Raw genomic sequence first — 25,415 nt, 5'->3', positions numbered from 1 at the left:
CAAGGTAAAATTAGAACTTCTAGGCTTTAAAGTGAATTCAAAAAGGAAGCTCATGTTCTTAGGTTTCATCAAAATAGACCTCAGAGCAAACTTCCTTACAAGTTTATTTGTAACACATATATTAGGACAGTTGCATAAATATATCTATTTGTATATATAGATATACATATATCTAATGGTCAGAATTTTCAAATTTCAGTATAGAAGTAACTTTTTTTACTCTTCTTATTTCCACTGTAAAAATAGGCACAATCAGCATAGCCAGTTCTGTGTGATTCCTCTAGCATGCCTTTTAAAAGACAATTGATTTGTGCATGTGCACATCCCTAATCTGATTAGTGAAAACCCTAGCCAAATTAATGCAGATTGATTATCCATCAAAAGTGGGTTAATTGAATAATAGACATTGATATAAGTGGCTAGTGGATATTTTTCTACATGTATGTGTGAAGTTGACATATTTTGCTGTTAAATAAAATATAGTGAAAACAAGTATATTGATTCGCAATACAGTTGATTAATCTATTCATTATTGTAATTTAATTGTCTGTAAAATTAGTTGCTAAACAGTAGGGGAAAAGTCTATTATTATAATTGTCTGTCTTACAGTAAAGGAATGATTGTATTGAGTGGTACACAAATAAATCCAAATTTCCCAACTATACATATTAGAACAAAGGATGGTGTCATTTGCAATTACAAGAAATACTATCAAATTATAACAAGTATTCACATTATCAGCTTAGTTACTTGTCAGACTCACTGTATTGAGCAGTTCATAGTATAGAGCAGCTTAAAGTGAAAGCCACATAAAAGAATTCATTATTAATAGGAAAAAAGAGGACCTAATTGAGAAATGTCAGCCACTGTTTGCATCCTCAATAGAAGAAAAATGGACTCTATCACCAAATGCCAACTGTGGCCATGTTCTCCAATTTTCTTTTCGAGGACATGAAGCAGTAGATTGGATTAAAAAGGAACTGCCAAAGCCATTATCTTTCAATAAAAGTGCACTGTGTCCACATGAAAAATGCCAGACATCATCCCTCCTTTCTTGGGCAAAATAGTAGAACCAATTAAAAAAATCCTGGTCTATAAATCTTTTGCATTTTAAGCCTTCAAAGAATGAGCAACAGAACACTAAGTCATTAAAAAACTGCAATAGCAAAATAAAATTCGCATGAACCACAAATGAAAAATGAGATGGGAGAAGAGGACATCAAAACAAAATTAAAGATTGGAAATATGGCCACCCTTTAGGTCTGATGTCCATACTTGACTAGGTTTGTTATTATTTTCATACATGTAAAATGTTATTTTAGTTCTGGAAGAGAGGACGTTTAAGAAATATCTGCATCAAAACCTAAAATAATGATTTTGTTTCATTGAATTCCAAAATACACCCATATCCTAAAATTTCAAAGAAAAATGTTTAGTCTTAAGATGTGTGGATTACTTGCACTCTCTCAACTTAAGGAAAAATTACATGTTAAGGATGTTTATACCCTTATTCAGAAAAATTCAGAAGCCTTTGCTAAGCATAAGTTATAGATGTGATAGTACCCAAGAAGGGATGCTTTATCAACAGTGATTATCACAGATATTTTCCTTTCAAAGAGATTCCTAAAACCAAGCCCTAATATTCTGTTGTGAGGTTAAAAAATTTGTCTATTTTACTTCTGACTGTGATTCGTGCTGGATAGAAGGAACTCTCAGTTCTGGACATCATTTGGGAGAAGAATGAGCAACGATTCAAGCAGGTTTCATTTTGCATTGGGATTTCATGCAGGAAGAGGAATGCCATGGTGTTTCAGGCCCTGTATAATCGTGCAGCTCCAGGACAGCTTTGCAGTGTTACCCAGCACCATTCAGTCAGCTGCTGACCTCAGTTAACAGGGTGGTGTGTTCTGCATGAATTTTGTTTTCCACCTCAGGTTAGATATATCTATATGGAGACTTTCCTTTATCACTTTGCAATCTCACTACTGAGGTGGAAGTTGTAAAACTAGAATTCATCTCTGAAAGAAATGCTGCAAATTCATTGGTTACATCATAAAATAAAGGCCACACTCTTCTCTGTGCTGCTCCAAGATCAGCTGGGAAGCAGGCCATTTGCATAAAATGTGAAAAGGTGAGTGGAAAAACCTGAAAAGGTGAGGGGACTGTATCTGAGAAGTTATTCAGCAGATGCTGTGTTTAAAAAAATCCCTTTTGTGATCTCAGCAGTCCACTACTCCCGCTTTCTGTGAAAACAAAATCTAAATAAGTATGCCTACAGCTATTCTCTGCCATTCTGTAGCACAGCAGACAAGGAGAGAATTAGAGATTACTTCTGACCACATTAAGTCTCACAATGACCTTGATTCCTTGTCTCTGTCCTTTTCTTAAGTATCTGTATGTGCACAAATCCACAAAGGATCTGAGAAACAGTCACTGAAAGGGATGGTTTGTGTTGCTATGAATTCCTCTAAAGCGATGCCATACCTTTGCTGAACAGATACTTTCTCCTTTTCTGAGCCCTCAAAATAACAATTTGGTAATGAAAGTTTTGAAGTACCAGCCCTGAGACATCCATTCATGCCACTGCTAACTCACATTATCTCTCCCTTGGTGTCAACAAGTCACAGTAACAGCACAGGTCTTACTAGTGGCAGATAGCCAAGCGCTGCTTACACTCCAGCACTCATGACTCTCAGAACAGCTGCTCCTCACACTTAAAAGGACAAAAAAAATAAACAAACAAACACATAAATAATTCTTTTTGTCAATGATAAATAACCAGAATATCAATTTTCTGTGCAAGTGTTATAATATTTTCTTGATAGTGAGTGTTTTTTTATGCTAATAATTCATTTGGCGATGCTCAGGCATTTATCAGCTAGGCACCAAGCATGTCACAGTTCAAGAGTATTTGAACAATGCTCTGAGGAACATGGTGTGACTCTTGGGGATGTCCTTTGTAGGGCTGGGAGTTGGATTCAATGATTTTTGTTGGTGTCTTCCATCCTGGGACATTCTATGATAATGTAAATCCTCTTCAATCAGTTATTGTTGGTGTGGATATTGTGAAATGATAACTTTATGAAATAAACAAAGCATAAAAAGGTACTTTTCTGAATTGCACAAACATTTCTCACACATACTATTATTCTCCTCTTAACATATTTATCTCAATATCTGTTTTTAAAATTTAGATTCTCTACAGAAAAACTGCTAGATAGCAGGATAGAAAAGTCTAATATCCTTCTATTAATCTTTTCATAGTTGTCTAATGTTGGGTGGGTGGCTTGTGTGTAAGGGAGAATTCATGCTGACTTACTCAAAGGCTGCTTGTTCCTAGACAGTTCTTTTTTTGATCCACATATACAATAAACACAGAAGAAAGGAATTTTTGAAGTTCAAATTTCTCTCGGAACTGACAGATTCATAAGAAACCGTGGTTCTCAGTTACCTCCCAATTATAATTTATACAATACAAGTCTTTGAAATGAAGACTGAAAAGCACAGGTACTCTTCATTCTAAGAGACTATCATCTTCACTTAATCAATACTACAAAGACAAAAGATGACAAAAATTGTATTCTGCAAATGCCCTTGTATAGTGCTGTAACAACTTTCATCAGTGAAGGTCATTACACATGCAAGTTTGTTTGGATAACTGATAATAAGATGGGTTAGTATGTATTAGGGAAGAATTTTGCGCTGTGTTTTGCTTTCCTCAGAATTTCACTTGGTTACCCAATTAATAATTGATTCATTGAACATCTATTAAACTTCACTTTTGTACTTTACTTTCTAGCAAATTAAATAATCCTGTTCTTAAGTTGTTGCTAGTGGCAGTGATGGCTCAGTCTGTTTCAGAAACATTGTCATCTGAGGAGAGCTATAAATAGTGGCAGGTTATTTTTTATGAACCTTTACAATGAGTATCATAAATATCTGATGATTTTAATTGAATCTTATTAAGGTATTTAATCTCTCCTGATTGCATGGCAAATAATAAAATTGTATCTATTTAACACCTGTGAAAGTCAAAGTAGGTAATTTATTACATAGATTTTACCATTAAGTAAGTACATGCAGTAACACCTTGGGGGTTGTGTATTTAAAACACAGTTGTTGCATTTTTTTATGCTTTTCACCAGCTCAAAAATCTTCGAAAAGATATTTCAAACAGCCACATGGTACAGTATTGGTTAACAAACTGAATGCCTAAAATATATTAAATGAGATTTTGAACCCATCACATTGATATGTGTCTGTTATATAGCCACTTATCATCAATATGTAGTTTATTTAAATATTGCTAATCAGTAATTCAATATAAGGGTGCTGTCTCAATGAAAAATTAAATTCTTTGAGAGACTGTATTCTGCACAAAGAATTACAACAACTTTCTTATAAGTTTATAAACATCTGTGTTAATAAATGGGAGAAACCATTGCAAATAACCAGTTATCTTCATCTTGAGCCTTCCTAAATTCATATCAGGAAAATACTGGTGATTTTAGATAATTATCTATAAAAATAAAAGTTCTGTAGATCTAAGTTTGCATAAACATCAGTCAAGATAAACGTTGAATGCAATTTACTAGATAAAACACTGGTACTCCTAGCACATGTTGAGAGTAAATTTAGCAGATTGACCCCAAAATTTTTCAGGTGCATTCACTGAGACCCTATTCTTTCTCATGCCATCTCTTCCCTGTAACCCAGGTATCCATTCTTTTTTTCTGGAACATAAAGTCCATTTCTTTCTTTAGGAAGGCTTAGTTTTCATTTACCAGTACTAAAAGCCAAGTTCATTAGTTCCCAGCTGGAGAGGAGTAGTGACCTGTGTGACAGAGCACATCCCTCAGCGCTCGAGGTGCTGTGCTCCAGGAGGCAGAGCAGACCTGGCCTCTCCCATGGCAGCCCCAGAACTGATAATGAGGTCTCACACCTCAGGCCAGGAGCACCCATGTGAAATTCCTGCAGGATTAGGTGCTTACAGGGCTGGGGGCTAAGAATACAGTCTGCCTAGATTGAAGCTTGTTACAGATTCAAAGTAACATTTTAATGGAGTGCTTCATGATACAGGGATTTAGGGAGTGCTTTCAGTTAACTAGCACTTATTTCTTATTCTCTTCTCTAAAATATTCTCTTAGCTCAAGGGGGACATCTCTCTTTGATCACCTGTGCTAGGTGGCTTATATATCAAGTACAGCATAGGTTAATAAATATGATTTTTGAAATGATTGCAAAGTTTCCTGGTGTTTGAAGATAGAAGGGATCCTCAGATCATCTACACCAGGTCATTAAGGTTTACCAAGGCTTTATTCTACACATAAAGGTGTTCATTAGAACAAAGAATTTTAGACCTCATGAGATTTAACTATGCTGTAGGCAAAGACTGGAACTAATCCCCAATGCCCTTGCAATGGTAGGAATTAATTAGATGAAATATGCCTGGATGAACCTAGAAAATAATCTTGATAATAGGTGTTGAAGAAGGCAAAACAAAAAATAGAGGTCCGGTTTCAACCTCTAATCCTTGGATTTTGTTACATCTTGATCACTAAAGGTAGATAGCTCTCAATTACTGGAAATCTCCTTTTGTTACTACATATAAAAAGTAATCCCATTGCCTTTTTTTATTTTTTAACCAACTGAATATATCAAAATTTGTCTTGCAGAGTAAAATTTATTTTCTAGTGTCAGGATCATTTTGGTAAGTCCTTTTTAAGTTCTTTCTAGGATTTTTACCTGCCTTGTGAACTAGATTATTGTTGAGACCTTACAAAAGTCCTTTACCTACAAAGGAAATAAAGCTTTGCTGCTTTTACCTTATATATGATTTTTGGCTCACATTTGTTATGTGACAACACTGCACCAACGGTATCATTATCTTGGATGATTCCTAAATACACATTGAAGACACAAACAGGGATAAGCATTTATCTAGGGAAACTTCTCTAGTAACACCTTTAAATTCTATAATGAAGGAAAAAATATAATCTTAATTGCCAAGAGAACTGTACTAGTGACAAATGCAACAGAACTCAGGAGCTGACATTTGTAGATCCTTAAGAAATCTGCTTAGTTTAATACATTTAACTCCACATTTGTCAGTGGATTTCTTGTTTGATATTTTCTGGTAATTATTAACGTTTTTTGGGTTTGCATGACAGTTTTTAGTGCAGGTAGCTTTTCCTGGTGCCTGAATCATTGATGTCAGCCACATATTGATTGACTTCAATATTTGTTAAAAATGTTTCTTATTTACTTGATTTTCCTCATATTATTCACAACTATAAATATTTCACAAGCTTTGCTATTTTTGTGAATTTAACTTTTATTGTGGGCTTTCTCTCAATGTCATAAAGATTTTGTCCTTTAATGTGAGGTGTTTTGTTGCCCCTTTCTTTTAATGTTAATTGTGTGGTTCATTGTCACTGTTTAAATGGATGCACTCCTTTCTGTTTCCCACTAAAGGCTGGGGTCAGAATATATTTCTAAAGATTCAGTCTGTCTTTTGAGAGCTTTGTGAAAGGGAAAAGTAGAGAGGAGCTGCTGATACTGCTACTGAATTAAAAGTTCAGAAGAAATTCTGAATAAACCTGAAATGAAGCCAAGGCTGAAACACATTCTAAACACATTCATATGCATGTACCAGGCTCCAAGTATTCTGCAGCAGTCTCAGTCTAAGGTCTGATGCCTTTGTTTTTTTCCCTTTGTTTACCACATGTTTACTTGGAGATATGACACGAGGAGGAGAATCTCATTTGATCCCCTAAGATAAGCAGTATCCAGTTAGGTTGGTGTGTGAAAAGATGGTGTCCCTGGGAAATCTCAACTGTTTGTTGAAAGTGGCATATTTCAGTATGTGCCATTCTTGCTGAAAATTGAACTTGGCTTTGGTCATATATTTTAAAAAACTGATCTGAATTTGAATTGCTTGAAGGTTTTGTTTTTGTTTTTGGTTTTTTTTTTTTTTGTGTCCAGGTGAGTCTCACGGGAATGGAAATTTTGAGATGCTTAGTTCTGTGCTCAGTAGGGCAACATCCTAGAGTTAGTTCAGGGAGTGTTAGTATCAGTCACACTCTGATTGATGCTGGCATTGGAAAACTGCATGTGTACCCAATTTTGATTAGCTTTGAAGCAGAATTTGACGGCATACTGCATTTGATAATCCTTCTAATCCACTCAGACTTCATGTGAGTGACAAGGCAGCTGTTAAGAGTGTGAGAAGCAAACCTTAAATGGTGATAGCAACTTTCTCCTGCATCTCAGCCTTTGTTCATTCTGGTTTGGATCCTCATCACTGCGTTCTAATTGCATTCTGAGTATTTCTCAGTCACAGCCTTTTGCAAATGCCCCTTGAAGGAGATATTTGGTCAATGAATTTGTTTGTACAAACTGGAATTCTTCCCAATATGTACTTCAGCCTATTCATTTCCACAAGCAATGAAATACTTTTTAAAATAAAAATATTCAACTTCATCTATTTGATTTTCAGAAAAGACAGTATCTCTCTATAAAGAAGTACATATATTTGGCCATAGGATGGTTCAGTGAGGGTCAGATTTCACAGCCTCCACGCAAGTTTTCATAAGGGTGTGTAAACTTTCTACCACATAGTGTGTTTTTTCAGTTAGTCAAATTACTTACTGATTTTGGTTTTTTGCTTTTTATGCTTTATTAATATCTGTATGCTTTATTAAATCTTTCAGGCTAAGAACTATTGGAAAGAACACTGTTTCAAAAAAGATATAAGACTTGGGCACAGTAAAGGCAAATGAGAACCCTTGAGTTTGTGAAGTCATTTTCACTGTTTTTAAATAGAGAACGCACTGGAGTACAAGACACCTGGTTTCACTTTCATCTTCAAGAATTTCATCTGTATGCAATTTCAAACATGGATGTGTTGATTGTACTAAAATATCTGTTACAAAAATGCTCAGAAAAAACAATTGACCTCTTTGTTCCAATTGGTATCATGTGATATTTTTCATCCATGCTAAAACTGACCCATTTGATCTTTGGATACTAGGCCTGTTCTGTCAAGGTGGCTTGCAAAAGGTCACAGACATACCCTAAGTGCAAAAATCCATCCTGAATTGCCAAGGTAAACAGATTCTACTTCCTTTTATCAGAAAAGTGTAAATTTTGCCAAAAGTTTAAATTAAATTAAATTAAATTTTAAATTAAACATGTTTGATTAACATATGACCTACAAGGAGATGCTCCAAAATAGGATTTTCAACTTGGTTTTTCATTCGTTCTTCACTTTTGTTAAGAGATAATGTGCTAGACAAGGTGCTACTCCTATTAAGTGAAACATCATTTAGGTATCAAAGATAAAACAATTTTTATGCCTATAAGTGAAAAGGAAGAGGTTTCCATCAGGTGTACTTTTGGTTGTTGAAAGCAGGAATGAAAAAATAGTAGGTGAAAATCACTTATGATTTATAGTGTTCACAAACCCATGCAAAATTAATGTGACAATAAATAAGGACTAGAATTCTAGTTTCAATTTTACACATCTTCACTATCTTCATAAGCCAGGTTTCTGAATCTCCACTTTTACATCCATGGCTGTAGGAATAAAATTCTGTAAGAAAGTGGTTTTGTCTCAGGTGGGTGATTTTTCTATATCGATTGAAATAATCGTATAGAATTTCAAGCCATTGACAAGGAAAGGGCTACTGACTTAATTGTCAATGAAGTATAATTTTTAAATCTTTATTAAAGCTGAGGTAATGTTTTGAGTATATTGCTGGCCCTTATAGTTTATAAAATAAAAGCTGTCTATTTAGAAATTCAGAAAACAATTAATTATTCTTATTTATTTACTTGTTGAGCAGAGCTCTAGATTTCACTGTCTAGTTTGAAAAATTATCCTGAGTATTAACATGTTGAATATCTTCCTTTTTGCACAATTATTCTGTATTTCATTCAAGTAATGGTAGAGATCTTTTCTCCATCATTAATTAATAAACTTGTTGGAGTTCTCTCTTCAGAGCCACTTCTCCCTTCATTACCTAACCATGATGGGAATATAGAAAAATGTCTTGCATTGCACAGAGCCTTACAAACCCGCTCCCATCTTAAGGATTACAACATGGAAATGAGCTATCCATAAATATTAAAAATTATCTGCTTCTCACAGATGTTCTCTCTGCCTATTATCTACAAAATTTCTGGATCAAGTGTTCAATATGAATATGTTAGTATCCACTAAAGATTGCTTTTGGCAGCATATGTGTTGATATCAGCAGGAAATAAATAGGAAAACATTAAAAGGTATAAAACTTTAAAACAATAGCTTAGAGGTGTTTTATAAACTACAGATGGCTTATATCGTTCAAGTGGATGTCTGGTGTAGAATTAGAAACAGGAAGACTGGAAGAAAACTTGAAAATTACTGGAAATAATGGGTCCCATTCAATATGTTGTATTTAAAGTAGAGATAAGCAAAATGAAAAATGCTGCTCTTTTCTTTTACAAGTAGTGAGGCCATGCTAGGATTTGTGAATAGGAGTGGTCCCTCATTTTTTAACATAATGTTCTATAGAATGACACTTGTCACTCTGGATCCTCTCCAAAAAGTTGATGCTTTCAGCGCTAGATTAATCATTTTTCTGTGCTCCCACACAAGTCTCAGCCATTGAATTTACATAAAAGAAAGTATTTATCCATGTAGAAGAACTGCCAATATGTATAAATGAAATGGGAGCTAGATGAAACAAATTTCCTTTCATCAAATTATTAGTACTCTCTGTGTCACCAGTGCTACTCTCTGTCTCTAAGCTTAACAAAATCAGGGAAGTCTCTTTGTGGAAGAACCATTTGAAAGAGTTCAGGTTCAAATTGGACTGAGCTTACAGGTTCCATTCCTCTCCTAAAACACCCCAGCACTGTGAGCTCATCACACAGCAGGCAGTGAGAATGAGGAGGGAATTGACAGAGAAAAAGAATATCACTAAAAGAGCCAGGACAAAGCAAACTGTGGTGTTTTAGCAGGCTGGTGTGAGCAGGATGGGAGGGCTGAGCAGGCACAGTGTGGATAAATGACAGCCAGAAGTTACAAAACAAAACATACAGAGCAGGCACTGTTAATAAGACACTATATATATATAAGAAAATATTGTGTGATAATGAGACACTTCACTCTGACAAAACCTAACTAGTACTCCCACATAAAAAAGAAAAAATTCATTTTGGTTGGTTTTGGTTGATTTTTTGTTGGTTTTTTTTAATGATTATAAAAAGATATTTGGGTGTTTGTTCATTAAACCTCTGCCATTTATCTAGAAAATAAAGAGCCTCTTATTATAAAATTGCAACAGTGACAATTAGTATCTTGTTACTTTTCCTTTTTTATTTATTTTCATGTCCTTTCTGTAAACTGCTGTGTTGCTTATGACAGGTGCTTTGTTTCACTGTATTAGTAAGTGATGTGCAGTGTGGGCAGTGTGTGGTCTGCAGTTTGTATGCAATTAGGCTAATTAAAAGGCACTGCAGAGAGGTGCAATGACCGATTGCATGGATGTTGATCATCACTGAACTTCACAGAATCACAGAATAAGCTGAGTTGGAAGGGATCCACAAGGATCACAGAGTCCAGCTCCTGGCCCTGCACAGGATCATTTCCAAGAGCTACACTATGTACCTGAAAATATTGTCCAAATTCTTCTTGAACTCCGTCAGGCAGTTTGTGCTAGGATTAAATGTGAATTCAGCGCCCAAGAAATAGATTTTTTTCTGCATTTAGGAGGTCAAATACCATTTCTGTGGAAGGTCTAAATGAAGTCTGTACACAGAGTACAGCAGCAATCTTTTTCCCCACTGCCCTTAAGGACCTGGCACTTGTATAAACTTGTGGAGACTGCACTTGTCTGCTCAGTGCTACTCCAGTGCAAACAAAAGACTCGAATCTGAGCTGTGGATTTTGATATTTTATAACCACTTGCCTGAGACTTCTGAGCAAGGTTTTTCCATTTATTCAGCATTCTTTGAATCCAACCTTATGATCAGAGGCAGCTGAGGTGTCTCAGTGGTGGCTATGTTAGCAGTACTGATTGCATTTACCTCAGTAGAAAATCCTCTAGCAGCTGCACTGAGGGAAAATTCCCTTTAATGGCTGACACAATAAGTCATTTCTCCTGATCACCAGCTCCTACAGAGAGACAAGAGTTTACTTTCCTCTCTTTACCAAAATACTCTGCTCTAACTAAATATGACATTTAATCAGGCTTTTATATGTGCCAGGGAAGAGAGTTTTGATCCAGAGCATATTGTCAGTGTAAGAACACGGCCAGTGTCAGTCATTCATACCCCACTGAAGTCTCTCTGTGCCAAAAAAATATCACTTACCTGGTGTCCAATAGTTAGTGCCTGCTGGGAATCAGACTCACTATAAGACCTCTTTTCAAATACCATGCTATCTACCCACCTTCCTACATCAATGGTTTCACCAGCTTGCAGGATCACTTCAAAAAAACCAAAAAGTAGTCTATACTAATTGCATATATGATATAATATAGAATCTGCTGGGACAGTGTTTTCAGACTGAAGCATCTTACTCCAAGGCTTCATCACAGAAATGGCAGAAGGTAACCAAGCTGCACACACAATACAAGAGCAACTGTTACCAAGACATTAACCATCACAAAAGCCCAGTTCCAATCTAAATGCTCAAATAAATTCCTCTAAATTAGGAATTGTGCTGTAGGTATTTAGGAGAGACACACTGAGATATACACAAGGGTACATAGGATACTAATCTGCTTCCAGAAGAAGATCAAAATTACAGCTTCAAAGAAACAAAAGCATCCAAAGCATTTTATCTTCAGTTATGCTTTGGACATGTGATATAATTTTAAAGGTGAAGTTGTTACTTGCAAGAACCTCTGTCCAAATGATAGGTTTGCTAAATTTCACAGGTAGAAACAGTGCAAGCGCAAAAGTGTTTGTCAATTTAAGGCTTTTGAAAATGTTCTCCAGAGAAAGGCTTTTGGGTCAGGTTAGTCAGACAAAACAGTCAGTGGATTTGATAGAAAAGTTCTAAATTCCATGTTTTATCATTGTGAAAAAAATCCTCTAACAATCCCATAGTATTTGAGGATAAGACTAAAGTGCAAATGGAAGATAAAGAAAATTAGTTTAATTTTAAAATATTGTAAAAATATTGTTATTACTGCCTTGAAAATTACTTTAGGGGGAAGTGCCCCACACTTCCTTTAAAAAAATCCTAGATTATTTCACTGTGACAATATACTGCAAGTCAGGTGATTGACTAGTAATTCCCTAGTCAATTAGGGAATTGACTTCCCTAGTAATTCCCTATCCCAGTGTCCCAACAGCCCAGAAAATAAGCCTACTGAAGAGAGCTGTGATCATTTGATGGTTTGTATTTCTGCATTCCCTGTTGGAGGAAAACCATGGTGTGGTAGATAGACAATGGTCTGTGTCTATGTCTCAGTCCCCTTTGCAGTTAAAGCACAGCTGGAATAGGATATCTGGATCCAGACATTTATGAGCTCTCTGCACCACAGTTTAGGCTGAGTGAGTCAAACCACAAAACTTAAAATTATTTTTTGTATATTCGCAGTTTTTATATAATCCATGAGTGACAGAAGTCACAGAATATTACACTTAAAGTTGTACAATATGTTTTGTCTTCTCATGCTAATCAAAAATCAAAATTCTCTACACGCAATTGAACTATAAGGCAAATATACAGCATGAAAATGATCAGCTCCTTCTCAAAGGCAGAATATGCAACAGGCTGGTTAAAACCTGTGATTTTTGGAACAACATTAATTTTATATAATTACTTACATTTTCAAAATGCTGAATAAAAAGTACAAGTAAACAAAAAATCATGTACAAGTTACTTCACATCATTTCATTTTCTTAGCAATGCAATATTTTCAACCAATTGAAAACATCAGTAAATTCACTGAAAGGTTTTCCATGGCATTAGTTCTAAAGGCTTATGGAGGTACTGTTTTAATGAAAATGAATTCTGTATTATGTGTGGCTTTTTCCTTTTATCATCTGTGTTCCTGTTTTCTAACTGCAATTTCTACAAGCACAGAACTCTGCCTCCTTAAACATTACAAAATAATTTAAAAAAAAAAGAAGTAAAAGGCTTTCATTTAAGTAGAAAGAAGGTTAGAGAGATCTATTTCTGTGACAAGAACAAGTGGAAGATGCAGACAATGTAGACTGACCTTGCTTATTCAGTATGTAGTTAAAGCATAGACCTGCAGACAAAGAACTAGAGTGTCTTATGGTAAATGCCTCTGTCCTGGGATTGTTTTTTTTCTGTCAGTCACTACTTTTCTGTTATTAGCTTCAAGGCACCTTCTGCCTCCAGGCACTTAAGGGAAAATCTTGATGTCCCAGAATCTGTGACCATCATTGACTTCACTATCCCACAAAGCAAAGCCTAAAATGTAACATTTATACTTTCTCGTACAGCTTTTGATTCATACTTTAAAACAAAACTCCCTCTTACTTATTGATTGTTAGGACTTTTGGGGACAGATTATCAACGTTTTGCCTGCCTGCAGCACTGCTTTAGCAGAATAAAGGACAAGGAAATCTCTCCCTATTAAACTGTAGGGCAAAGACCCATCAGAGCTGTGTTTGGGCTCTGAACTGAGCCTGTTTTCAGTTCATTACCATCCTTGCAGTCAGTGAGAAGATATGGATGCCTCCACAGATCCAGAGAATGGAATCTGAGGCCCTTGATAGCATCTCCATCTACTCACTGTGATTTTAGGGGCACGCTGGCAAATTGCTGATTTAAGAGCCTGAAGATTAAGCTATACCTACCTATGTTTATTATGAGGGAGAAAACATCATAATCCATTAACTGCAAAAGTCTTTTCACAGCAATTGTTGTCACCACCATCTGAAACAGCCCAGGATGCTTCCTACACCAAAGTATTTCATCCCTCAGCCAGATTCAGGAGAACATTTTAAAATTTTAATACCCTGGAGCACAAATGCAGAGTTTATCACATGATTCCAATTTGATCATATCTCAGCTGTGAAGAGGGCAGAATTACTTTTGAAAACATCACAAAACTTTCATGCAAAGTTTTGTTAAAGTTTCCAATTCAGTTCATTCACTTTTAGTCATATTAAAACCTTGCCAAAAATAGCTCAGTGCACATTGTAGTACCATGAAATCTGATAAATCTCATTGTCATGATATTTTAACAGTGCTATGAAGACAGAGTAGGAACACTTGTGATTATTAAATTGTGTTATTTTTGAAGGCGTTCTGGATAACATTTATGAATGTTACAGAACTGCACCAAATCAAAACACCCTCAAGCTGAAAAATTGATTTCCTTGGAGCTACTGCACGGAAACATGAGACTATAGCATATTAAATGTTGACTTTCATGTATTAGACTGTTTTGTAGAACTTCAGAGGATTCTGATAATAGCTGATGTTTCCTTACAAACACATTCAGATTTTTCAAATGGAATATTTTAAATGTGATTTTTCATCTGTATTGTAACCAAAGATTTCTTGTGCTCTCCAAAAAAAATGTACCCAAAGAGCACTTCACTGTGAAAATACAAATTATAACATCCCATGTCCCACATACAACAAAGCTATCAATGTCACTGTTTTTTATTGATGCACAATTCAGAAAACACAGATAGTAGCAGGCATTTCAGTAGCTTCAGAATCAATTTGAAATTCATATTAATTAGAAAAATACTTTACATTCCTTTTCTGTAAGTGATATTTTTTCTGGATAGAGATGGAATAAAATATGTGCCTCAAAATACTCTGATTAGATGTAAACTCAAGAGTTGAGCTGATTTTTATCTCCTGATCCAGAAGATTCCATGCTAAAGCAGAGTCAAAATAAGCAGCCCATTGCAGATTGAAGCAGAATGTGACATTGCTGAACTGTGAGCTTACTGAGGAGCCTGATAATTTGAACTATTAATTCAGTGAATTAATAATTCAGTAAAACTATTTAATTTCCAAAATTCCTAAATTTTGTAAATCCAGGTGAAAATAATAGAAATGGAACTTCTAATAGAAATTGGTATTGCCTCAGTCAAAATACTTTGGATGGCTTGATAAGTTCAGTTCACCTTCAACATTTCTAATTTTCCATTTTTGTTTTTATGCAATATATTTACATTTAAAAAATGGAAAAAACCTGAGCTATTGCTTAAACTTCTAATAGAAATAAATCTTTCAAATAATTATGTTGCTTCAGTTTTCCCCTGAGTAAATTTATGTACAGTTGTGTAAGGACAGCAAAAACTTTGATTTTTTAAAAATGCAGACAAGACCATCACAGAGCTCTACTAATAGGATTGGTTAATTTTTTCTAATCCTATAATAAATTGTCAAATGTTCTTTTTCACTACAGAAATGATGATATAAAAGATGACTACATTTAATCAAAATGAGAAAAATTGTGCTGAACATACAGTCTGATGAACACGCAGTAGATTAAGATATATACTTTGTAATGAATGCATTTGTAAAAATAATATTACATTATCTGTGCTTTTCCCATGTGGTTTGGAGAGCAACCTGATATTTTTAAATAGTTATCTTCAGCAGGGCCATTCTACTCACTTTCTGAAAATGCAGTTTCTGATATTAGAATCCCACAGTTACATTAATAACTCAAATGGAAAGAAAAGCATTGCTGGTTCTCCTTCCATAGTAATGAAAAATTCACATTTACTGTATTTGGTGAATTTAACAGTACTATCTTTAAATTATGTCCTTAAAGATAATCTAAACTCATATGCATAAAACTCATAAACTCATACACATCTAAAATCATTCTTTAATTAAATTCAGAAAAAGGAGAGACTTTACTTACCAGTTTCTATTCCATCTCCCTCTGGATTCTTCCCAATACATTATGATATATAACTGCTGTCCCAATCACATTCAAAACCAGGCTTTTTATTACAATTCAAACCTAAACATCTGTTCATCAGCCAGCATGGAACAGTCTCCTTAAGATGTTTTTGTGTTTTGTGATAAACAAATACATTGGGGAGGCCTGCATGCATTGCAAAGGGAAGCAGAAACCTTTGCTTTGGTCCGTTCACAGAAGCATTGACAAAGTTTCTTGTGCAATGTACAGATCAAGAACAGCTGAAACATACAACAGAGAACGTAATTCCCTCTCACTTTTCAGCATTTCCTCCTGTGAAACAAGATACCTGTTGTGCCTGAATTCCTCTTCCCTCACTGAATTTTGATATATTCTAGCAGGATAATAAGGCAGCGTATTTGGCTAGAAAGACAAACACACTTGGAAATTTGTGACTGTTGAATAGATGCAATTCTATAAATCCTGAGGCAGGAGAGTTTGGCTGTTTGCTTCTGACATTCCTCAACAGAGAACCAGAGAAGCATGGATGTTTCTGGTGAATAATAACTGTATTGGCTCATCAAATTAGCAAATAGTGCTGGTTTTCATCCTGACACTGGGGCATTTTTTCTTTAAAATGTGAAAACAGAACATATGATATTGTATGTAGATGAGTGTAAAGGGTAATATTCAGTCATAACAGTCATAACAGTCATATTACACAGTGGTAAAATTAATCATGTAAGAAATTATATAGTATGATATAAAATGTTACAAATAATTTTTTATTCATCCTAGCCTCCTGATCTGGCCCGTGTTAACCCAGTTCCCATGGAAGTTATTGTAAGATTGCAAATTCTTAGCACTTTAAAGTTATTTTTAAAAACAACTCAGTCAGTGCCTTTCCCTGCCTTTTCCACAAATTTGAAATCTAGAAAAAATGTGTACATATTCAAGACCAGAAGCAGATTATGCTGTGGGATGAGCTAAAGTTTCTTTATCTTAAAAAACCCTGCAGATTTAAAATGGCACCTTTCCACCTCTGAAAAGGATCATTACCAGGATTTCACTGGGTATATTGCAGTCTGAAAATGCATTTTTGATGCAGAGAAGTTATTTTAGATCTCATTTAGTGTCTTTTTTTGTGACTACTTTCTTACCCTGCATAAAAGTAGAACATTTACAACTTTTATATTAGGGGTCAGGAACTTTAAAAATGTGTTGCAATTTAAATTAAAGTAGCAAGTTCCTTCTCCCTAAAACTGTTATCATTATGTTTTATAGGGTTTTATTGCATTTATTAAGTATGGTGTTAATTTCTCTCCTTCAGAAGAGGTACACACCAAAAAATGTTTGTGTAACTTAAAGACTCCCCATTTCCAGAAAAAGTATAGCTTTTGTATTATTGATATCCTTATGATAAATTGTGACGTGATTAATTTGATTACTACTGTCCCATTCTCTTTATTTAATACTTATACTCTGTTCAATGTTGTTTTCTGAAGTAGAGCTCAGAAATGGTTTAGTGGTATTTCATGATTTTTCATCACTTATTTTGGATATTTTAAGATTATGATGAGAAAGAATTACGTAGTCCATTAAGAAGAAGTAGTCCAAATGGGAAGCGCTGCTAGAGAGCAAGATGAGGCTACCTAAATGCAGATTCTTAAGAAGCTGCTGATGACTAACATAAAGGTTATTATTGAAGGATTCTATGGCAGCACACCCTGAAGACAAAAAATATTATCCCTACATTAGTTTCAAAATCACAGAATTATTTCAGTTGGAAAAGATCCCTGTGATCATGAAGTCTAATCCTTAATCCAGGACAGTTACTACCCTTTAAACACCTCCAGGGATGGTGACTTAAGCAGTTCCCTGGGTAGCCTGTTGCAGCTCTTGCCAGCCTTTTGGTGATGAAATTGTACCTAATATCCCATCCAAACCTCCCACGGCACAGCTTGAGGCCATTTCCTCTTTCCTATCACTGGTTACCTGGAAGAGGCCAACACCCACCTGGCTGCAGCCTCCTTTCAAGCTGTTGCAGAGAAAGATAAGATTCTTCCTGAGCCTCCTTTTCTCCAGGCTCCCCCAGCTGTTCCTCATGGGATTTGTGCTCCAAGCCCTTCACCAGCTTTGTTGCCCTCCTCTGGGCTTGCTCCAGCTCCTCAAAGTCTGGCTTGCAGTGAGGGCCCAGAACTGAGCACAGGATTTGAGGTGTGGCCTCACCAGTGCCAAGTACAATCATTACTGTCGAGAAATATCTGTCCTTTGCAGAGGAGTTGGTACTTAATATAAGAACTGCTTAAACCATGATGTTTGATAGAACATCTGTGGGTGGAGATATAAACATGCTTAGTATCAAGGTTTCTATATTAAATATGACATTTAAGAAAAAATTCAATTCTCTGTTACAATGAAATGAAGATGAGGCAGGAGAAACAGAGAAGGAGGAGAGAGAAAATTATTAAGAACCACAAAATGGCAATTACTCAAAATAGTTAGAAAATTCCCATGGGACACAATGATTCAATGTCTTTATCTGTTTAAATCAGGAACTATACTTCAATTTCTCAGTCTCACATGAGTCATGTCACTGCTGTGTATCATATATTCTGGTCCCAGTATAAGGCCAGAAAAAGAAAGTCTTTTTTCTATTTATGGCTGATACATTTAAATCCATCTAACTTCACACTTTTTGTCAATGTAGGGGTGTTTCCTACTGAAGAATTTCAAGCAAAGTCTATGCAAGTCTTGCATAGGCTCTCTTTACTCAATAAAGTATAACTCAGCAGTTTCTCTTAAAAATCAGTGACCTGACCTTTGCATTGGTGGTCATATGTCTAAAAATTGCACAACAACTTAATGACTTTGATTTAAAATCTGTAGCCACTAGTGCAAAAAGCAAAGCAAAATGATTGTGGAATACTATGATAGGACAATATCAGCTGACAGAAAAAAGCTAAAAGTGAAAAGTAAAAGTAAGCTGAATGCTTATCCACAAGCCAAATTACGAGAGGAGGGAAAAGATTTTTAGAAGAAAGTGAAAAAAAAAAATTTAAAAGGCAGATGGAGTTATGGAGTTCAGTTGGCTAATTTTCTACCTGACTGCCTGGATGAAAAACAGAGATGTACTGACCTTGTCCATCTGTATTTCTGAGAAACTCAAATTGTCAGTATGCTTCAGTTAACCAAAAAGGCCTAGGTTGAATAGTTACTAACTGAACCCTAATCACTCATAAAATGTTTCTTGGCATTACAAAAAGTCAGAATTGCTCCTTGCAGGTGTGTTCTGCCATTCATCCTGAAAACATCACTTTCCAATATATCAGATGGCTGAATGGCTTTAGCTAAAATAAGGGCAGAATCTAAATTGACACTAAAAGCTTACAGTAAATCTTTTTTTTTTCCTAATTTCCCCACAAATTTCAAAAGAGCTTTGTATCTCACTGACTTGTTTTTCATTTTCCCACTTTGCTTCCTACTTCTGGTCAGGCCACGGTACAAATATGAACATCTTGACATCAAAGGTTGCTTTTTAGATTATAATAATTCAAATAAATTAAGCCCTCAGCTCCTCTCAACTCTAACTTTCTAACCTAATTAGAAAAGAGAATTACTAAAAATATTAAGCTCTTGAAGACATCCAAAGGAAGGACACAAGGATGGCTAAGGGTCTGGAAAGAGAAGCCATATGAGGAGCAGCTGAGGTCAGCGTGGAGAAGAGGAGACTGAGGGGAGGCCTCACTGCAGCCACAGCTTCCTCTCGAGGTGAAGAGGAGGCGCAAGCATCAACCTCTTTCCTCCTGTGACACTGACAGGCCTGAGGCAATGGCCTGGAGCTGTGTTGGGGAGGTTTAGTTTAGCCATTAGAAAAAGGTTCCTCACCCAGAGGGAGGCTGGGCACTGGAGCAGGCTCTCAGGGCAGTGACCACAGCACCAGCCTGATGGAGCTCCAGAACCTTTGGACAATGCTCTTAGGCACGTGGTGTGACTCGTGGCATGTCCTGTGCATGGGAATTGGGCTCAGTGATCCTGATAGGTCTCTTCTAACTCAACATATTCTATTATTCTATTTGCAGTCCATCTTTTTCTATTTTACCACAATTGAATAAAACTTACTTAGTATTTATCAATATTTTAAATAATTTTATGTTCCTCCATCCTTTAAAAGTGCTAATAATGGTTTACGTAATGTCAAGCTTAATATTCTCTCTTCTTCCAATAAAAACAGTGTCTGAATTGAAGTGGGATTGACGGATGGATTACAGTAAATGAAAATTACTGTAGATGGATTTTGCACCTAACAGTCTACACAAAGTTATCTGATGCTTCCCACTTGTCTTTCTCTAAATATCATTACAGACACCTGGAAATGTCCATTTCTAAGACTCAGTAAGTTTCCAAAAATGTTATATACTAGAGTTGCTAGTTTATGAAGTAGTGATAGAGGATGGACACATAGATTCCATTTCACATTGAACCCATATATTTCCAGATTCATTTGTGAACTTTTTCCATTTAACATATAGTTGCATGAATACATTTTCCATGTGAAGTAACTTCTTTCTAATGCTAAAGTAACAAGCCCCTTGTTAAGTATTTGCAAAAAGTTTTAATGTCATTTGTCAAGGAATCAAATATCTATCAAGAGATAGCTTTTGCTTCAGTTGATACAGGTGACCCTAATTTTAGTCACAAGATCAGTGTTTTATAGAACAGGTGCTAAAGAGGATTTTCTGAATCTTAGGGGGGTTTGGGTCTGGCAGTGGGAGGAATCAGATCTCCCTCATTGCTGCTTATTCCCAAGATCTATGGGAGTGGAGCCTCCTAATTTATGATGAGGAAGGTACTGGACATGTATTATGGCACCTCTGAAGGCAGCTCTTCATGCCTTCATAAGACAGAGCTTAAATAGTGAGTCATTTATGGTAAACATAAACCCATTCTATTATCCTGTAGCGAATATCTACATCATGGAAAATTCTTAAACTCCAACAACTTTGGAAAGCAGACTTTATTTTTAATAAAATATAGCAGAGTTTTTTTCTAATTTATTTGAGACAAATTAAAAAAAATTTTAAAAAATTCCATTAATATCAAGAGACACTCAACCCCAGTAAGTCTCCATGACTGCCAGTAAGGAAAAAGGAGTATTTCTGACTGGTGTTTTTCTCTCAGTGTGAGTAGTCCTGGTGGTTTTAGCTTCCTCTGAAACTCTCAGTCATTGCAGGAACACTAACAGTATTGGGATCATTCTTTTATCACGTTCCTCAACTTGCCCCTGTTCTCTGTGTCTCAGACTACCCATGGTTCCTTGCTCTGCCTTAAATTGTTATGTGACACCTGGTAATTCAAGTATTAACCATGTACTGATCACTTGTGCTTTAGAGATTTATTCCTCTGAACTATTTACATCTTGGATTTTTTAAAGGGTTGGGAACAGCCTGATTCCAGCTGCTACTGCTCACGTTCACAAGTTGTTTATTTTCTACTATGCATTCCTGTTTAGGATTCTTGGCCATTTGTTGGATTGAAGGACAGGTCTTTGTATCTTGGCCACCCATGAAGCTATTTCCTGTTTTTTCACTTGAATAGAATTGGGCTGACTAAAGTATTGTTGTTGATTTCTATTTGTCCCAGAGGAAACCTATTTTTGGGTTTTTTGGGTTTTTTTTAATTAGATGCTTCCCAGACCTGATATATATATTTTAACTTCTCTTAACTTTCAACTGTAACCTTCTCTGTCGTTTTTATGTTTTGCATAAGTAATTTTTTATTAAATTTCACCAGCTCTGTGCATGCTCTGTGGCATTTCAAAAGGAGCTAATGTACCAAAAGAGTAGAAATGTCACTTTCCTCCAAAAGTTCCTGTTGTTGCTGCTCTATTTGACATTTTTGGCAGTGAGATTGTTAACATTACTGATAAAAAGGGATTTGGATGGTCATGGCCATGTTATACCTTATCATGTGTTCTTAATACAGAAGTGATGAGGTCCACACTGCCTAAACCTAGGAAATGGACTTCTGAGAAACGTAGTCTTGCATATAATGTTGTGCTCCCAACTGAGAAAATGTAACTGCTCTGTGCTGAAAAGTGGGCAACCTACTGTGTGTCTGAGACAGGCAGTGCAGCAGCAGTAAATTCCATCATGCTTAGTGTATGGCCACATTTATAGATTCTCACAATTTCTCATATATTATAAACCAATATTTGCCTTGTCTCTGAGGAAAGACTTGAAAGAAAAAAAAATAAAAAAATAGTCAGAATTTTTAAGATTTGACAAGTTTTTCTTCCTTTATTTTTCCCCTTTTTTCCTTTTGATCTATCTCTAGTTGTGGCAAGCATGACTGATCTGTTTTAATAAAGGCAGTAGCATTTTTCTCAGTATAGGCAGATGACTTAAACATAGACCATTTGGGAATTCTTAGTCCTAGAATGACTGTGGATCATCACAGCTTACTGAAATGTAGAAGGAAAGAAAGCCCTAATCAGCACTGCTCTTAACCTTGTGATAGTGAACTGTGAGTTCTTTCAGCATCTTTTCCTACAGACTTGAAACTGGCTGATAGCCATTTCTGGAAAAGACTTTGAATTTAACTTTCCAAGGCGGGGTTTTGTTTTGAAGAGATGCTCTGAATACAGAAAATACAAAATCACTGGAAAAGGTAAGATGTCTGTAAGGAAAGAGACATCATTGGTCCTACTGCTTATGGAATAACTCTATCCCTTCCTTTTTTACTTTACTTTTGTCCCATTAGTGAAAACCATGCTTGCATAAGTCCACTTATTTGTTTTGGCTTTAGCTAACTGCCAAATGGACTCAGTAAGTGCACTTCAACCATTCTAGACAACAAAAATTTGAGACCCCTTTAGATGTTCTTTAAAATCCATCTACTGAGTAGAAAAACTGAACAATCAATAGTGATAGACACCATGATCAAGTAAAAGTTACTTTGGTGACCCATGAAAAGATTTCCTAATAACAGTTTCTGTTATGAGCCATGTGTGTCTAGGGGTGGAATAGGGACTTAGATATTATGTGTGGGGTTTGGAACTGTGTTAGATGATAGTTCTTACAGATTATAGCTAAATTTATGCACTGAAGCTTTTTGAAAAATTATGTAAAAATGAATTAAAATGTTGTCTAGCTCCCATGAAAGCAAATGTTAATTGAGAATCCAAACTCCCTGAGCAATTTCTGAAAGCATCAAAGCCATTCCTATTTATAAAAATACATACAATGATATCTACAAAGTAAAACTGTTTGAGTTCTAATAGCAGATGGGCCTAAACTGAGCAGAATTTGGTTAAGTACAGGACAAGTATGATTTTTTTTTTTAATAAAACAGAAGGAATTGTTATTTCATTTAAATGTCAGAGGTAAAATAGTTCTGAAGTATATTGATGCTGTCATAAATTAAGGCCAGGAACCAGGCAAGTAATTCACTATGTAGTTACATTTTCATCCTAATTCAAACTACAAGAATCATACATATAGTGACAAAAAAATCAACCAGAAGCTAGTTGCTTTTTTCATTAAAAGCCTAGTCATGTTATCTGGCTTAATATAGATTTCCTGTAGCTATTTCTCTCTGGTTTCACATACAGTTTTCCTTGAGTCATCTGCCAAGCTGCTGAGAGCTCTGGAGTCAGTTTTGCAGTAAATTCTAATCAGAGCCATGTCAAGGACTAGTTCTGTTGCACTTCCCTTCCCTTGCTTTAATGGGGGAAAGAAGTGGTTCATGGTTAGTCTGTGAAAGGTACAAGATTCCACAGGCTAATTTCGTGGCAATCTGTATCAGCCTGGTGCCACTTTTCCTTCAGAGTTTTCCTCTGACTACTAAATTTAAATAAAGTAAAGATTACTTCTTTTTTCCTTTTCCTTATCTCAGCCTTTTCTCTCTCACAGGGGAGATGCTTACAAAATTAAGGAAAATATATTTTCTTTTTTCATATACAGAAAATCTGGCATCCAGAATTTTAGTTGATCTGGGACAGTGAAAGAAAACTAAAATTAGAGGTTAAAATTCTTAGGAGATATTTTAAGGTAAATACAAAAGGAGTGTGAAATGGGGAAATATGGTAGTAAAATATTAGAACTGAAAGTAGAAAATGAAAGGTTAACAGAAGACAAGAAAATATATGAAACAGAATTTAAATGCAAGAGAAAAAAGGAATAGGAAGAAAAGGTAAAATCTGGAGGAAGAGATAAAGAGGTTTAATGGACCATGTTACTTAATCAAACAATCATTCCAAACATTCTTGGAAGCTCCTGTTTCCAAGCATTTGTTTCATAATGCTGCACAAGTCTGAGCCCCAGTGAAATATCAGGTATTCAAGTAGCAGCAAGGGTTTATACATGCAACAAGGAAATAAATAAGAGAAGGCATTATAACTATGTTGAACTGGTTTTGGTCAATCAACATTCTGGAAGGAACAAGTAAAAGGTTTAAAGAACTTAGTTTCCACTTATTGGAAAATTCTTATACATAGTTCCCCTCTCTCTGAAAACCCGAGATGAAACTGAGACAAATATGTTCCATCTTATCAAAAGAAAAAAAATTAACAGTGGGTTGAAGGATTTGAAGTAGAATTCAAGTATAATGAGAAAAATAGTTTGTGGGGGGAAGAAAAGAAAAAAAGAAAATAATGCATTTTTAATAAGAAAAATGAAAGATTAGAAAAATTCAGTGGTTTATTTTACCACATAATATATATGAAAATGGATGGAGCCATCAAAGCATAGTATCTTGAAGAACTAATTCAAAAAAGGCCTTGGAGAATTTGGAATTTTATAAACAGCTATTCAGCATTACTGGAAACTTAGAAAAGTCTCTAAAAACCACAAATAGCTTAAAGGAGGAGCCATGCACAGGCTAGAGATTAGCACAGATATAACAGCAGAAATGAGGAAACAGTACAAGTTCATATTTGGCTTATTGCATGTAAGATTTGGTGCCAAATAGTTACAATAAAATTCAGAATGTTTAAATGCAGTATATAAATGAGAAGTTGAGAATGTGAGACAACATTTACTATGTTCTTTTTTTGTATGTAGTAAATTACAATTCTTCAGACCTAGCAGAGCACATGCAGTCACTTCTAAAAATACTTTAGTACTTTTATATGCTCAATATTTTGCATAATTGCCTCAGTGAAAAGAATTACACATATATTTGCTAATAAAGCAAAGGCCACTTCTACTCCAAGACATATAAAAGAAATGTCACCAACCTAATGCCCATGTCACAGTCCCATATAAGAGTCTGTAGCTGTCCATGACAATGTACCAGCAATGATTTCTATTAAATTGGTGTCTTTTGCTCAGAATCCTATTTTGTACTTTGCACTTGATCTGCAAGCAGCAGAGCAGGACAGAGAAATATGAATTTGCAGTTTTCTTTCAACTCTTCTCTGCTCTGAGCATGCCGTGCCCTTCGTTCTGTGCTTACCTGTTTAAGAGGCAGAGGCAAGGAGGAATCAGGATTTTGATGCTCACTGTTCCACAAAAGGTCTTTCCTCCCAGTTCCTCTCCTTAGAGTTTT

At 35.5% G+C, this 25,415-nt stretch overlaps 1 long non-coding RNA gene across 2 annotated transcripts in view; it reads right to left on the bottom strand.

Moving 5' to 3' along the window:
* LOC146766749 (uncharacterized) overlaps nucleotides 1–25,415 on the bottom strand; it is a 39,567-nt gene that overhangs the window by 9,428 nt on the left and 4,724 nt on the right. Inside the window, exons 3-4 of one of the 2 annotated variants that reach the window (XR_014957052.1) lie at nucleotides 17,883–25,415; nucleotides 1–16,147 (exon numbers count right to left, since the gene is read on the bottom strand). The exon at nucleotides 1–16,147 is cut by the window's left edge and continues 9,428 nt beyond it. This is a non-coding gene — a long non-coding RNA (uncharacterized LOC146766749). The other variant, XR_014957051.1, reaches the window with a different exon arrangement.

The sequence above is a fragment of the Lonchura striata genome, chromosome 8, assembly GCF_050655825.1.
Source record: "Lonchura striata isolate lonStrDom1 chromosome 8, ASM5065582v1, whole genome shotgun sequence".
In the NCBI taxonomy this organism is placed as follows: Eukaryota; Metazoa; Chordata; class Aves; order Passeriformes; family Estrildidae; genus Lonchura; species Lonchura striata.
The sequence above is the reverse complement of the archived record's forward strand: the minus strand, read 5'-3'. Positions and strand labels throughout refer to the sequence as shown.